We start from the raw sequence: 16,415 nt of genomic DNA on the forward strand, positions 1-16,415 counted from the left end.
TGCCAAAGAGTTCCCAGTTGGTGGTCATTCTGGGAGTTCTCTTTTTGAACTTTGCAGCCCTTTCTCCCCGCTCTGTGAAGTAGAATTTTGCACGAAGGAGACGGTGGTCTGATCCCGTTCGAAATTTTGGGACAACAGCAACATCGGTCAGGCAAAACCGTTGATTGAATATGATGTGGTCTATTTTGTTGTGGAATCGTCCACCGGGAGAATCCCATGTCCAACGTTTAGATTCTGCCTTCTGGAACTGTGAGTTACCATGGATGGTCTTGGCCAACATGATGAACTCAGACAGTCTCTCACCCTATTCGTTCCATTCTAGGCCATGAGTCCCGATGTGTAGTTCTTCAGCTGATCTTCTCATTCCTCTCTTGGTATTAAAATCACCCACGATGATCTTGTAGAAGGTGTGGTCTTCTTTATAGAACTTCTCCAGCTCCATGTAGAACTTCTCGATTTCTCTTTCATCATAATGAGATGAAAACTTTCGGAAAACAGTATGGACAATTCTCAAAAAATTTGAAATTGTGTTCCCATTTGACCCAGCAATACCACTCCTGGGAATATATACTGGAGAGGCAAAAAAAGTACATCGAAATAGCATCTGCACATCTATGTTCATTGCTGCACTGTTTACAATAGCCAAAATCTGGAAAAAACCTCGAGTGTTCGAGAACAGATGACTGATTAAAGAAACTTTGGTACATCTACACAATGGAGTAGTATGCAACTGTTAGAAAAGATGAAGTTATGAAATTTACATACAAGTAGTACTACATGGATAGTATCATGATAAGTGAAATGAGTCACAAAGAGAGGGACAGACATAGAAAGATTTCATTCATCTGGGGAATATAAAGTAACAAAATGGGAGACTAACATCCAAGAATAGCTGAGATAAGTACCAGGAGTTTCACTCCATGGCTTGGAGGCCATCTGTACATGCTGGGGGAGAAGGCAGCTGAGATAGAGAGGAGAGAACCAAGTAAAGGGTGTTGGGAGGATCCTCCCAGGATGAGAGATGCATGCTGAAAGTAGACTATAGATTGAATGTGAAGGTCACTCAATACCTCTCTTGCAAACCACAGTACCCAAAAGGAGAGAGAGAGAACAAAAGGGAATGCCCTGCCACAGGGGTGGGGTGGGATGGGGGAAATGGAGGTTTGGAAGGGATACTGGGATTCATGGTGGTGGATAATGGGGACTGCTGGAGGGATGGTTACTCAATCATTTTACATCTGAAACCCAAGCACAAAAATTTGTAAGTCTACAACTGTACCTCATGGTGTTTCACTAATACAAATTTTAAAATAAATAAATAATTAAAAATAAACAAAAGTTGGATAAAATTAATGAAAGGTGTTCATTATATTATTTTGATTTTTCTGAAGTAGAAAAACCTCCTCTTATGGTTAAATGAAAATGACTACTCTATTGTGTCTGCAGTGTTAATTACTAGGTAATTCAATTTCTTTGACTTTCTACTCAGAAGTATGGTCTTCCTTTGAATAATGTTTTATCACAAATCCAACTTATCACTGAATCCAAAAAGTTCTGCTTTCAGGCCTTGGGAAACAGGACACTTGCTTTCCATGCTGCCAACGTGGGTTCAATCCTGGCACCTGGTATGGTATTCTGAGCCTGTCAGGATTGATCCCTGAATTCTGAGCCAGGAGTACCACTGGGTGTAACTTCAAAACAAAACAAAATAAAAAACAAAAATTCCAAATATCTTCTTTCAGTAGATAGGATCTAGTTCAAGTGATGGAGTGCATGCCGAGCATTAGTGAGGACCTAAATTTGGTCTCTAGTATCAAGTCTTCTTAGAAGCACCAGTTATGGCCTCTATACAAAATGTACTTTTAAATAAAGTTTGGATGTGATGTACCCTATTGTTTTTACATTGAACCACCAGAAAAACTGCCTATGCTTGATGTGAGTACAAAAATAGTGTCCTCCAGGTCACAGTCCTCTCTTGCATTCTTACCATCTGTTCATCAGTTGACAGGCTATTCATGGGCATAGAGGTCAGCTTTGTTGAGTCAAAATGTTTGAATAGAAGAATGTGGAATACAGTTCAAGAACTCTACAGATTAATTTCCCAAAATTCCCTAAGATATGGAGCTGATGCACCTTTCTAAAATATGCATGCATTGAGATATGGAGAAATATTTGAAAGTATACAAAAAGAATTGATAAATCATACCATATGGCAGCTAAAGCACTGTATTTATTTACTCCAGATGACTAACAAAATCTTTCTCCTAAAAAATACAGACTCTGTTCTGAGTCGACTGTAGGTGGGAAGAGGAGCCTTTCTTCATGAAATTCCACTTCTACATAAAAAGCCATTGAAGCACACAAGACCAACTTGAGATTACTTTAAAGAAACCTGATCAGCTGAAGAAAACAATGTGAATATATGAGTAGATTGTTCTAGATGGCGATGGGAATGGGAATGCCCCCTAAAATCTGATCACATCTGCACAGTGGATTTAAAGGTCCATCTGTTAAAATTTTTTCAACACACTTGAGCATTTATTATTGCCAAAAACATCAAATGTTGAATTTTTTTAAAGACTGAAAGAACAAAAACATAACATTTGAAAGATGTTTATATGAAAATTATATTTCTACATATACTCTGATAATAAAAATAACTATGCATTAGATATCTTACCACACTGACATAAAGAATACTTTTATACAAGGTTTATAGCTGCAGAAATATCATCAATGTATTTTATATTTTCAGTGGCTGCACTATACGAAATTCATCACATAGATTATAGTTATTAAGACCATTTGGACTGAACTCTCAAGGAAACATTTTCCTGTTTTGACAAGTTCTTGTTATTCATTATTAAATGATGTATCAGGAAGCTTGTGTCAGATTTGCTAGCAATGTGCATTATTCTCAATTGCAATCAATAACTAACAATTTCGAGGGAGAGAGTGAGTTTATTTAACTGCTTGCTTTGCCAAGTCATATCATTTTACTTCATCTTTGAAGCTTTGTTAAGATAGTTAAGATAATACAATGCAGAAAATGCACTTAACAATGCTTCATAATTAGCTTCCTATTTCCTTTTGATATTTTTTGTTTTGTGTGAGGTTGTTCTAATACCCTGTAATTTGTATGTTTCTTTTTTACTTGAAAAAGGGGTGGAGAGGGTAAGGTGCATTTTGAGTATGCTTAATAATCTCCTATCTCAAACAACTCTGCTTGTTTTAAAAACTCATGTATCACTTGTGATACTAATTAAAATCATGGTATTGTTAGAAAAAATTTTTAATTTCATATGTCATAATACAGTGAGTGAGTTCTGTAGTATTTTATTTTGTTTGCTTACTTCTGTCCTTGAATTAAAATACTGAAAAGTTCATTTTTTGTAAACAAGATTAAAATAAAATCAGAAGGATAACTATAGGTGCCCACATTTGCCAATTATCAGTCTAGATCGGTAACAGTTATTGAGTTATAAATGAACTATTCTGAATAAGTTTTTTCTTGGTTAAATGGATCTAACTGTAAGAAAATCCAAAGTATTTGTTACCAAAGATTGAAGAATTCAGAAGCAAAAATCATCATATCTTAAACCAGTTAACATAAATACATAAAAAATAAATTTTGGATTACTGATATTTTCCATACCAGACTGTAATATTAATTAGCATTCTTATTCCTACACATGAGCCTGAACATCTTTTATTGTCTATTTGTTTCCTAATGAACTGTCTTTCACCAAGAACTATTTTTCATGTTGAGATCAGATTATAGTCATCCAGTGCATATCAAGAATTGTTCAATCGGAATCATTCCAGGCATTCTCTCCTCATTCAAACAGGTACCTGCCCGGCGCCTGGTACCAGGGACCCTTTCCGGGCATGCACAGCTAACTTGATCCCCTAGAACAGCCGGTTTTCACCCTTGGTCTGCGCGGGATGGGAACTCAGGCACACCACATGGAAACAAAGCTGACCAGCTCCGGGCATTCTCTCCTCATTCAGACAGGTACCCGCCCGGCACCTGGCAACAGGGACCCTTTCTGGAGATGCGGCCGCATTAGCGGCTGTGAGTTATTCTCCCACTACATATCCCATAGGAACCATAAGTTACCTCTTACATGGAACCTTATCTAGGTTAGCTCAACCACTAGAAACACATTAGCCAATAATTCATTAAGCCCATCTCAATTCACTCTGCATCTCAAAGAGAATAGTAACAGTGACTATGAAGGTCTAAACCACACTGGTCACAATGGTAAAGCAACGCAAAAGCCCACCGAACTTTCATATTGAAAAGGCTAGCCCAAAAAATACCAACAATACTATAGTGTTAGACAACCTCTCTGACAAGGAATTTAGATGGGAGCTACTGAGGATGATTAGGGAGCTAAAAGAAAGAATGGAAAGCAATGCCAATAAAAGACAAGAGGATCTGAAGGCATAAATGAGGAAAATGCAAACGTAAATGTCAGACCTGAAAAACCTGGTAGGCGAATTGAAATACTCAGCAGAAGGCCTCAGCAGCAGAATAACAGTTGCTGAGAACAGAATCAGTGAACTTGAAGGTGAAGTCCAGAGACTCTCCAGAAAACAGAAGAAAATGGAAAAGAGACTCACAATTCGGGAACAGATGGCAAGAGAAGATCGGGATGAAGCCAAGAGGGGTATCATAAAAATTACTGGAGTCCAGAGGGACAGGAAGAAAACACTGATGAAGAAGAAACTGTCAAAGATATCATTGCTACAACGTTTCCAGAGCTGAAGAAAACATGTGACTACATTCAGGAGGAAGAAATACCAGCTGGAACAAATCTGAATAAAAATACCCCAAGACACATTCTGATAAAAATGACCAAAACCTTAGATAGAGACAAAATTCTGAAAGGAAAAAGATCAAAGAAAGAAATTTCCTACAAAGTAGCATCCTTAAGACTCACAGCTGATTTGTCTGATGAAACCCTCATGGCCCGAAAACAGTGGTGGGAAATAGTGAAAAACTCAATGAAATAAATGCCTCACCAAAAATACTTTACCCAGTGAGACTCTCATTCATAATAGAAGGAACAACACACAGTTTCACGACAAACAACAGCTCAGGAACTTCATAGACTCAAAACCATGGTTGAAAGAACAACTAAATGGGCTACTTTAAGACAAGGCAGGCCCCTCAAATACACCAAATTTCAACAGAAAAATGGGAAAAAAACCCATAGCAATAATCTCTCTCAATGTAAATGGGCAAAACACACCAATTAAAAGACACAGAGTGGCAGGATGGATTAAAAAATTGAACCCAACATTCTGCTGCCTGCAAGAAACACATCTCAATAGTGAAAGCAAACACGGGCTCAGAGTCAAAGGCTGGAAAATAAGCCTATAGGCAAACAGCTCCCATAAAAAAACTGGGGTAGTCATCCTAATATCAGACCACATCAATTTCAGATTGAAGAAGGTCACAAGAGACAGTGAAGGCCATTTCTTATTGATCAAAGGATCTGTACAACAGGAAGAACATACAATACTAAATGTATATGCACCTAATGAGGGACCAGCAAAGTACTCACAACTACTCATAGACTTGGAGAAAGACATTGGTAGCAACACAATACTAGTGGGAGTCTTCAACACCGCTTTATCACCTCTTGATTGATCAACCAGACTCAAGCTTAGCAAGGACATACTTCATCTGAGGGAAATAGTGGAAGAAAGGGACTTAGTAGATATATACAGGACAATTCATCCTCAAAAAGCTGAATATACATTCTTCTCAAGCATGCATGGAACACTCTCCAAGATAGACCACATGCTGAGCCACAAAACATACCTCCATAAAATTAGAAACATAGAGATTGTACCAACAATCTTCTCAGACCACAATGCACTGAAATTAGAAGTAAATCACACACAAAAACAGAAAACTAAATCAAACACCTGGAAATTAAACAGCGTGCTATTGAACAATGAGTGGCTTAGAAAGGAAAGGTAAAGGCCCTCCCGTTGATCGTCGATTTGCTCGAGCAGGCCCAGTAACGTCTCCATTGGAGACTTTGTTGTTACTGTGTCTGGCATATCGAATACTCTCGGTAGCTTGCCAGGCTCTCTGAGAGGGGTGGAGGAATCGAACTTGGGTCGGCCATGTTGGCCGCTTGTAAGGCGAACACCCTACCACTGTGCTATCGCTCCAGCCCTATCTATCTATCTATCTATCTATCTATCTATCTATCTATCTTCATGATAGAAAGGAAATCAAGAGGAAATCAAAAGATTCCTAGAAAAGAATGAAAATGAGGACACGAGTTACCAAAACTTATGGGACACAGCAAAAGCTGTGTTAAGAGGGAAGTTTATAGCTCTACATACATTCCTCAGGAAGGAGAAGCGAGCCCACATATGTAACCTAACATCACAGCTCAAGAACTTGGAGAAGGACCAACAAATGGAGCACAACCCGGACAGGAGGAAGGAAATAATAAAACTCAGAGCAGAGATTAACGAGATGGAAAACCAAGAAACAATCTGAAAGATCAATGAAACCAAGAGCTGATTCTTCGAGAAAATTAACAAGATTGATAAGCCTCTAGAAAACTCACAAAGAAAGGGAGAGAGAAAATCCTAATAAACCAAATCAGAAATGAAAAGGGGGTCATTACAACAGAAACTACAGAAATTCAAAAGATCCTCAGGGATTACTTTGAGAAGCTTTATGCCACGGAACATGAAAACCTCAAGGAAGTGGATAAATTCCTAGATTCCTACAGACTCCCAAGGCTGAACTAGGAAGACCTGGAATACCTGAACAGACCTATCACCATCAAGGAAATTGAATTGGTAATAAAAAGTCTCCCCAAGCACAGAAGTTCCGGCCCAAATGGATTCAGTAGTGAATTCTTCCAAATCTTTAAAGAGGACTTACTCCCGATCCTCTTTAAGCTTTTCCACGAAATTGAAATATCAAAAACAATTCCGAACAGTTTCTACGAAGCAAATATCACCCTAATATCAAAAGCAGACAGAGATACCACAAAGAAAGAGAATTACAGGCTGATATTCCTGATGAACACAGATGCAAAGATCCTCAACAAGCTATTAGCAAATAGAATCCAATGACTCATCAAAAAGATCATACACCACGACCAAGTAGGATTCATGCCAGGGATGCAAGGATGGTTTAACGTTCAGAAATCGATCAACATAATAAATCATATCAATAAATCACTTAATCACTTAACTTAACTTCCCGTTAGTCGTCGATTTGCTCGAGTGGGCGCCAGTAACGTCTCCATTTGTCCCTGTCGCGTGCTAGTGTAGCCCAATAGCATCTGTTCGCTCCGGGAACATGAAGGGCCTCAAACCAATCGTTCATGATCTTCAGGAAGAAGTCTGACCATCTGGTAGGTGGGCGGCCACGCGGTCTCTTGACATCCCGTGGAATCCAATCAGTAACAGCTCTAGTCCAACGGTCATCTTTAAATCTCATTACGTGACCAGCCCATCTGATTTTCGACACCTTGGCAAATGAGACAGCGTCCCTGATCCTTGATCGTCGACGGATGTCAGAACTCCGGATTCTTTCTCTCATTTGAGTGAAACGTGATATTCCAAGCATAGCTCTTTCTATTCTTCTTTGGGAGACCTGAATGGTGTTCTCATCTTGTTTGCGTAGGGCCCAGGTCTCTGAGGCATATGTTAATGCAGGAAGAAGAGTGGAATCAAAGAGATGTGCCCGGAGCCGGAGGTTCTTCGTCGTCTTAGCTATTTCTTCGACGTTCTTGAAGGCGTTCCAAGCCGCTCTCTTCCTCCTGCGCAGCTCGGGTGCCAGGTCATTTGTCATGTTGACCTCTCGACCTAGGTAGACATAGCTGTTGCATTCGGAGATGGTCGTTCCATTGAGAGCGAATGGGGCATCAGGAACAAGGCTGTTTCTCATAAACATTGTCTTCGTAAGATTCAGCTGTAGTCCTACCTTTCCACACTCACGGTCAAAGTCGGCCAGCATTTGTGCCGCTTGGCTGATGTTTGGTGTTATTAAAACAATATCATCAGCAAAGCGGAGGTGGTGTAATTGCCGACCATCTATCTTCACTCCCATTCCTTCCCATTCCAGTCGTCGCATGATGTTCTCGAGGGTGGCACTGAAGAGTTTCGGTGAAATGGTATCACCCTGCCACACCCCTCTCTTGACATCAACGATCACTTCTTTGTAGAATGGTGAGATCCTGGTAGTGAATCTACAATACAGCTCACGGAGGATCCTGATGTATTGGGCTTGAATGCCCTGATTGGCTAGGGCTTCAATGACCGCTTCCATCTCAACAGAATCAAAGGCCTTCTTTAAATCAATGAACGTTAAGCAGAGCGGCATCTTGAACTCCCGAGAAACCTCACTGAGCTTGGTTATTGTGTGGATATGGTCGATGGTGCTGAATCCTTTGCGGAACCATGCTTGCTCGCATGGTTGTCCTTCATCTAATGTTCTGCCAATCCTATTCAGGATGACTCGAGTGAACAACTTGTAGATGACAGACAATAGGCAGATCGGGCGATAGTTGCCAATGTCATGGATGTCTCCCTTCTTGAACAGTAGTACGGTCCTGCTGGTTTTCCATTGGGATGGAACCTTGCATTCAGACAGGTAGCGAGTGAAGAGCCGAGCCAGTGTATTGATGAGTACTGACGGCAGGTTCTTCAGGTGTTCAGGTCTGACCTTGTCTGGTCCGGGTGCTGTTTGTTTCTTTACCGACGAAATGGCGTGTCGAATTTCGGAGGGGAGAACTTGGGAACAATATACCCATCCTGTGGAATTTGGTATGTTGGCAAGTGGACATGGCTATCGAAGAGATTTGAGTAGAAGTCATGGATAATCTTCTCCATTGCCGTTCTGGAGGATGTGATGGATCCATCAGGACGTCGGAGGGCAGTCATCTTGGTCTTATAGTTGGCGAAGGACAGGCGGGCCTTATGAATACTTTTCCCGGCTTCTGCCGCATCTACCAGTACTTCTGCTCTTCTCTCTTTGAGGTCTTCCTTGATCGCATCTCTGCACTGCTTTGCAAGCTCGGACGTTAGCTTGCGGTTGCCTGAGGCATGCGCCAAACCACGCTGGCGAATTAGCTCAAGAGTTTTCGAAGATAGGCGACTTTTTGTGGCTATCTCTCTCTTGGCGTTCCTCGCACATTCATGGAGGTGCTGAACCAGTCGATCGTATTCCTCATCAATGTTGTCAACAATGGCATCTTCCCATGTTGCCGCAATAGTACCAAAGAGTTCCCAGTTGGTGGTCATACTGGGAGTTCTCTTTTTGAACTTTGCAGCCCTTTCTTCCCGCTCTGTGAAGTAGAATTTTGCACGAAGGAGACGGTGGTCCGATCCCGTTCGAAATTTTGGGACAATAGCGACATCAGTCAGGCAAAACCGTCGATTGAATATGATGTGGTCTATTTTGTTGTGGAATCGTCCACCGGGAGACTCCCATGTCCATCGTTTAGATTCTGCCTTCTGGAACTGTGAGTTACCATGGATGGTCTTGGTCGACATGATGAACTCTGACAGTCTCTCACCCTGTTCGTTCCATTCTAGGCCATGGGTCCCGATGTGAAGTTCTTCAGCTGATCTTCTCGGTCCTATCTTGGCAATAAAATCACCCACAATGATCTTGTAGAAGGTGTGGTCTTCTTTATAGAACTTCTCTAGCTCCATGTAGAACTTCTCGATTTCTCTTTCATCATAATGAGATGTTGGTGCGTAGACAACGAAGATAGAAACTGCAGGCAGTGAGCCACATCTATTGAAATGTAAACGTCCGATTCGGGTTGTTAGGCATTCGAATGAATCAATGCTCTTGGCCAAGTTTGTGTTGACAAGGACACCGACGCCTCCAACACCCCTTTTATCGCATGTTCCGAGGAACAATTCTTCTCCGGTGTCAAAAACAGTATGGTGAGATTCGTGCCTTCTTGTCTCGGTCAGACCAATGATGTCGTACTTGATCATTCGCGCTTGTACCATCAGGTCCTCGATGGATGCATCTGATGCTAGTGTACGTGCATTGAAAGTACAGACGATCATTTTTGTCTTCCTTCGTTGTGGCAGCCTAGGTCGGCCTTGAGATTTTGTCGGCCTCTCCTTTCTCATCCTTCTCAGTGCTGCCATGTCGGTGAAGCCTTCAGGGTCAGGTGAATGAGACCACTTGTAGTTACTGGTTTTGGCATATCGAATACACAGCGGATAGCTTGCCAGGCTCTTCCGTGCGGGCGGAATACTCTCGGTAGCTTGCCAGTCTTTCCGAGAGGGATAGAGGCTTTTGGGGTGACCTCTAATCACCCTTGTAGGTGTTACCATATTTGAACCCTATCAAATATGGTACGACAATTCCAGAAGATGGGTATTTAGTGTATTATGATGTGTCGCGTGGCCGCGCGCAGCCGCGCAGGTCCAGAAAGCGTCCTGGAGTGTGGCGACGGCTGGGTAGTGGAAGTCGTGTCCATATCAACAAAAGAAAAGATAAAATCCATGTGATCATATCAATAGATGCCAAGAAAGCGTTTGACAAGATCCAGCACCGCTTTATGATGAAAACCCTTGCCAAAACGGGTACGGGGGGACTTTCCTCAATATAGTTAAAGTCATCTACCACAAGCCTACAGCAAGCATCATCCTCAGTGGGGAAAAACTGACATCCTTCCCTCTAAGATCAGGGATGAGACAAGGATGCCAACTCTCTCCATTGCTGTTCAATATATTACTGGAAGTACTTGCAATAGCGGTTAGGCAAGAAAAAGATATTAAGGGCATTCAGGTAGGAAAGGAAGAAATCAAGCCCTCACTATCCGCAGATGATATGATACTCTACTTAGAGTACCCTATAACCTCCACCAATTAACTCCTAGAAACAATAGTCTTGTATAGTAAAGTTGCTGGCTATAAAAACAATACCCAAAAGTCGATGGCTTGCCTATACACAGTGAGAGAGAAGAAAGAGACATGAAAAAAAAAATCTCATTCACAATTTTGCCCCAGAAAATAAACTCCCTAGGAATCAGCTTAACTAAAGAAGTAAAGGTCCCGTACAAAGAAACTACAAACGCTACTTCAGGAAATAAAAAAGGACATGAGAAAATGAAAAGATATCTATTGCTCATGGGTCGGGAGAATTAACATTGTCAAAATGGCAATACTTCCCAGAGCATTGTTCAAATTCAATGTGATCCCTATAAGGACAGCCATGACATTCTTCAAAGAAATGCAGCAAACACTCCTAAAATTCATATGGAACAATAAGCCCCCATGGATAGCTAAAGCAATTCTTGGGAAAAAGAAAATGAGAGGAATCAACCTCCCTAACTTCAAACTCTACTACACAGCAGTAATAATTAAAACAGCATGGTACTGGAACAAAGGCAGAGCTGCAGACCAATGGAACAGAGTTGAATATACAGATATCTCCCCTCAATTATATGGTAATCTAATCTTAGATAAAGGAGCAAGAAATGTGAAGTGGAGTATGGAAAGCCTCTTTAACAAATTTTGCTGGCAAAACTGGACTGCTACATACAAAAAATGGGCTCAAATCTCTGCCTAACACCATGTACAAAAGTAAGTTCAAAATGGATTAAAGACCTCAACATCAGACCAGAATACATAAGGTACACTGAAGAAAAGGTTGGCAAAGCCCTCCATGGCATCTTCAAAGATGTCACGCCACTGGCCGAGCAAGTAAAACAGAGATAGACAAATGGGACTATCTTAAACTAAGAAGCTTCTGCACCTCAAAAGAAACACTGACCAAAATACAAAGACAGTCTACAGAATGAGAAAGGATATTCGCTGAATACACATCTGATAAGGGGTTGATATCAAGGACATATAAAGTACTGCTTGAACTCCACAAGAAGAAAACATCCAACCCCATCAAAAATGGTGCAACAAAATGAACAGAAACTTTCTCAAAGAAGAAATCTGAATGGCCAAAAGGCACATGAGAAAATACTCTACATCATTAATCATCAGGAAGATGCAGATCAAAACCACAATGAGATACCATCTCATACCTCAGACACTGGCCCACATCCAAAACAACAAAAGCAACCAGTGCTGGCACGGATGTGGCGAGAAAGGAACCCTCCTTCACTGCTGGTGGGGATGCCGACTGGTTCAGCCCTTTTGGAAAACAGTATGGACGATTCTCCATAAATTGGAAATTGAGCTCCCATTTGACCCAGCAGTACCACTCCTGGGAATATGTCCCAGAGAGGCAAAAAAGTATAGTCGAAGTGACATCTGCACTTGTTTGTTCATTGCAGCATTCTATACAATAGCCAGAATCTGGAAAAAACCTGAGTTCCCAAGAACAGATGACTGTTTAAAGAAACTTTGGTACATCTACACAATGGAGTACTATGTAGCTGTTAGAAAAGATGAAGTCATAAAATTTACATTCAAGTGGTACTACATGGAAAGTATCATGCTTAGTGAAATGAGTCAAAAAGAGAGGGATAGACATAGAAAGATTGCATTCATCTGGGGGACATAAAGTAACAAAATAGGAGATTAATACCCAAGAATAACCAAGATAAGTACCAGGAGGATAACTCCATGGCTTAGAGGCCAGCCGGGCTTGCTAGTGGAAAAGGCAGATCAGATAGAGAAGGGAGCACCAAATAAAGGGTGTTTGAAGAATCCTCCCAGGGTGGGAGATGCATGTTGAAAGTAGAGGATAGACCGAACATGATTGCCACTCAATGCCTCTCTTATAGACCACAACACCCAAAAGGAGAGAGAGAACAAAAGGGAATGCCCTGCCACAGAGGCAGGGTGGGGATGGGGTGGGGGGGGAGGGATACTGGATTCCATGGTGATGGAAAATGGGCACTGGTGGAGGGATGGGTATTTTATCATTGTATAATTGAAACCCAAATACAAAAATTTGTAAGTCTACAATTGTACCTCATGGTGCTTCACTAATAAAAATTAAAAAAAAAAGAATTGCTCAATTATAGGCTACATATAAAGTGGAAGTTCCATAATTCGTATTTGCAAGTGACCACTTAGCTATCTTAGTGTCTTAGCAGAAGCACTTCATACTGTCTTTCTTTTAGTTTTATTTTGTTATAATTTTCTATAAGCTTTTTAATCTTGGAATATTTTGCTTATCACATCCCTGAGCACCAAAAATCTACCTCTAGTGATTTGTTTATATAATAATGACCTAATGACAAATTTTTCAGAATAAATATCTGTTCAGTGACATACAACTATACTTCTTGCTTTGAACCACAAATGTGTTTCCATTAGAAATTAATATATTGCCTTGTTACTATAGTGATATTATACATATGGTGTGTCATGTTTCCCTTGTGTATTTTCTCCCCACACACAAAGCACATCCACTTTTACCTTGTATTTCTCCTGTCCACAACATCTGCCCTTGTTTTTTCTATATGAATTTCTCCCTAAGATCATTTTTACTTTAGGTCTATGTTTTGAGTCTCGGTGCGTCTTCTCTTATGAAGCTACACAATGGCCATTGTAGTATGTTGCTACAAAATTATTAGTATCATTATTAGACAGTAGCTCAGGGGAATAACCTCTGTCTTTTTAATTTCATTAAATTGCTTGTGAGTGAAATTGACAAAACAAAACAAAATATCTGCACTCCTAGCAGCAGAGGCATTTGTAGGAATAGTATTTAGCTGTAGAACTTTCTCTGCTATAAAGAGTAATAAAATTTGAAACTGGATATCAATTACAGAGCTACAGATGGGTATAGTTAGATAGTTAATAGATATAAAACATCAATAGATAAATATATTTTATGGGGTATTATAATAAAAATTTTGCTACTTGATTTTTAAAGAAAGATCAGACCTGTGGAAATTCGATAAACATGTTCAGGAAAATGTTTTTTTATTAGGTATGGAAATTAGTGAAATGACTGACTGTATTTTTGTTTGCCTTTTCATACATATTCAAGGAGGATATAACCTATTCTCATAATGGTTGGCAAACATTGTTTGTTTACTGAGACAATCTCAACATTAGTTCAATAAAACTTTCTAAACATATTTTGATATTTTTGAGATACTCTTAAACTTCTTTTCCTCTGAAACATTGTAATATAGTAATTAAAACCCTACTAAAACATCGTATTTATCTTAACTCCATCCACCCAAGACATGAGCATTTTTATTCCATTGTTTAATCATTTTATTTTAGCATAGTGTTAGTGATTGCTCTCTTGCCTCTTTATTATACTCAATACCGGACACAATTCATCAGTAGAGTAGAAAATTGTATGAATATTTGAATTCTCTGTAATTAATACAATTCTCTATATGTGAAGAAACAGAAAAAATAGAATATGCTGCATAAGAGTCAGAGACTATGAAAGTATTAATTTAACTAATGAATGTGGGCTGGGGCAATAGCACAGCGGTAGGGCGTTTGCCTTGCACGCAGCCAACATGGCCGACCCGAGTTCGATTCCTCCACCCCTCTTGGAGAGCCCGGCAAGCTACCGAGTGTATCTCGCTCGCACAGCAGAGCCTGGCAAGCTACGCATGATGTATTCGATATGCCAAACACAGTAACAACAAAGTCTCCAATGGAGTCGTTACTGGGCCCGCTCGAGCAAATTGATGAACAACGGGAAGACAGTGACAGTGACAGTTACCTAAGAGTTAACAAACCCTGAAGCTTATCTCTAAAGAGCTTTATGAGTTTCTTTGATTATCGCTCCAATTCTTATTACGTAGATTTGGTTATGTGATTGTTGGGACGATTACATTCTGTGAGTTCATCGTGTGAGAAAGATGTTAGGGATTAATGTTAGTATGTGATCATGGAAAGAATGTAATTTATAATATTTTTTTAAGGTTGAAGTGATTACTGGCTGATGACCTTATCCAATAGTAGAGCACATGCCTTTTATGATAAGGCATTAACAGTTTCTTCTATAGTCCTCAAAATGCTCTGGGAAACTTAAACTTTCATTCTCCTCTCAGCCACCTATTTCTGATTGATTTCTCAGTCTTTCCAATTATGTGTGTAACCTTTTCCTATATTAAATTGCATCTGTTATAAACATGAAGAGTTATATATATTTTCAAATAATTGAACCCTGACTAGTATCGGCTCCACAGTATTTCTACAAAATTTCTACTATATGCTGCCATGATTTAGCAATCAGTGAGAAAATAAGCTGAGCATAATGCATAATAATTTATCCCTTGTTACTATCATAGAAACTGTGAAAGGTTTGACATAGAACCCCCACTCTATATCAGAGCATCTGTGTTTATTAAAAATTGTGTGCAGACTACATTGTGACTCAGGCTCTTCATATGACCAAATGTAGACAATCATTGTGCAAACAGTACTGGCTAATCCCATCTGCAAGTGTTTCAGCATGATAGATAAGAACATAAGATATTTCAAATCATCAAATCCTGAAACATCACTTAGTAAATGTGAAAACTACTCAGAAATTCTGAAGGTCTACTTCATACCTGGCAGAGCTAGAGCAGAACATAATAAAGATTATAATCCTGCTATAGCTCTATCAAAAGAATAAACGAATAAACAATAGCAACAATCTTAGTGCAATTTTTGTCTAACTACTTCTTGAACACTGTCTAAATCCTAATGAAACTATAGCAGTTGATTATAAATATAAACATATTCCATAAAGACCAATTTTATACTATTATATTTTCAAGGATTGGACTGCATATAAAACCATAAGAGTGCAGTCAAATATTGACTTGGAGAGATTCCTTGCTTGTTCTTATATTCTAGATTGCTGAAGATACCTATAGCACATATAAATATTTATTTTTGTTTAAATTTCTGCAGACACTCAGTCTTATTTGCTCAGAAGGATGTATTTCCTTCATAGTCTTGGTTTTCCAACAGATCTTATTTCCGTGTATTTTTGGATACTAGTTCTATTCACTTTTTCACTTCCCATCATTTCCCTAGAGTCCAGTCCAATGTAAATTTTATTCTGGAACAACAAGGAACAAACTTTATATATGCTGTTACAACAAATTACACTGGTATCTTTAATTTGAATCTGAAAACATAAATAAGTCAAAGTAGTAGTTAAATGTAATTTAAAAAATAGCCTATCTGTACATATAAATTTTTATATCAAGGATAATTATATCTTGCTTGATCTAGTATATTTTAAGTATAATACCTTAATTGACATATACTATGATAATTTTCATCATATGATTTAATACAGAATATTGTACTCAAATATTTTGTTGCAAAATTATTGTAAATACTGATTCCCCTCTTATGGGACTCTCAGACAGTTTTATTTATTTATTTTTTCTTCTCAAACAGGAGTGTGATTATTTGTTTGGCTAATGTATTCTGCTCTACAGCATTGCATAACCTAGCCA

This window comes from Sorex fumeus, unplaced genomic scaffold (genome assembly GCF_029834395.1).
Source record: "Sorex fumeus unplaced genomic scaffold, SorFum_2.1 ptg000054l, whole genome shotgun sequence".
NCBI classification, from domain to species: domain Eukaryota; kingdom Metazoa; phylum Chordata; class Mammalia; order Eulipotyphla; family Soricidae; genus Sorex; species Sorex fumeus.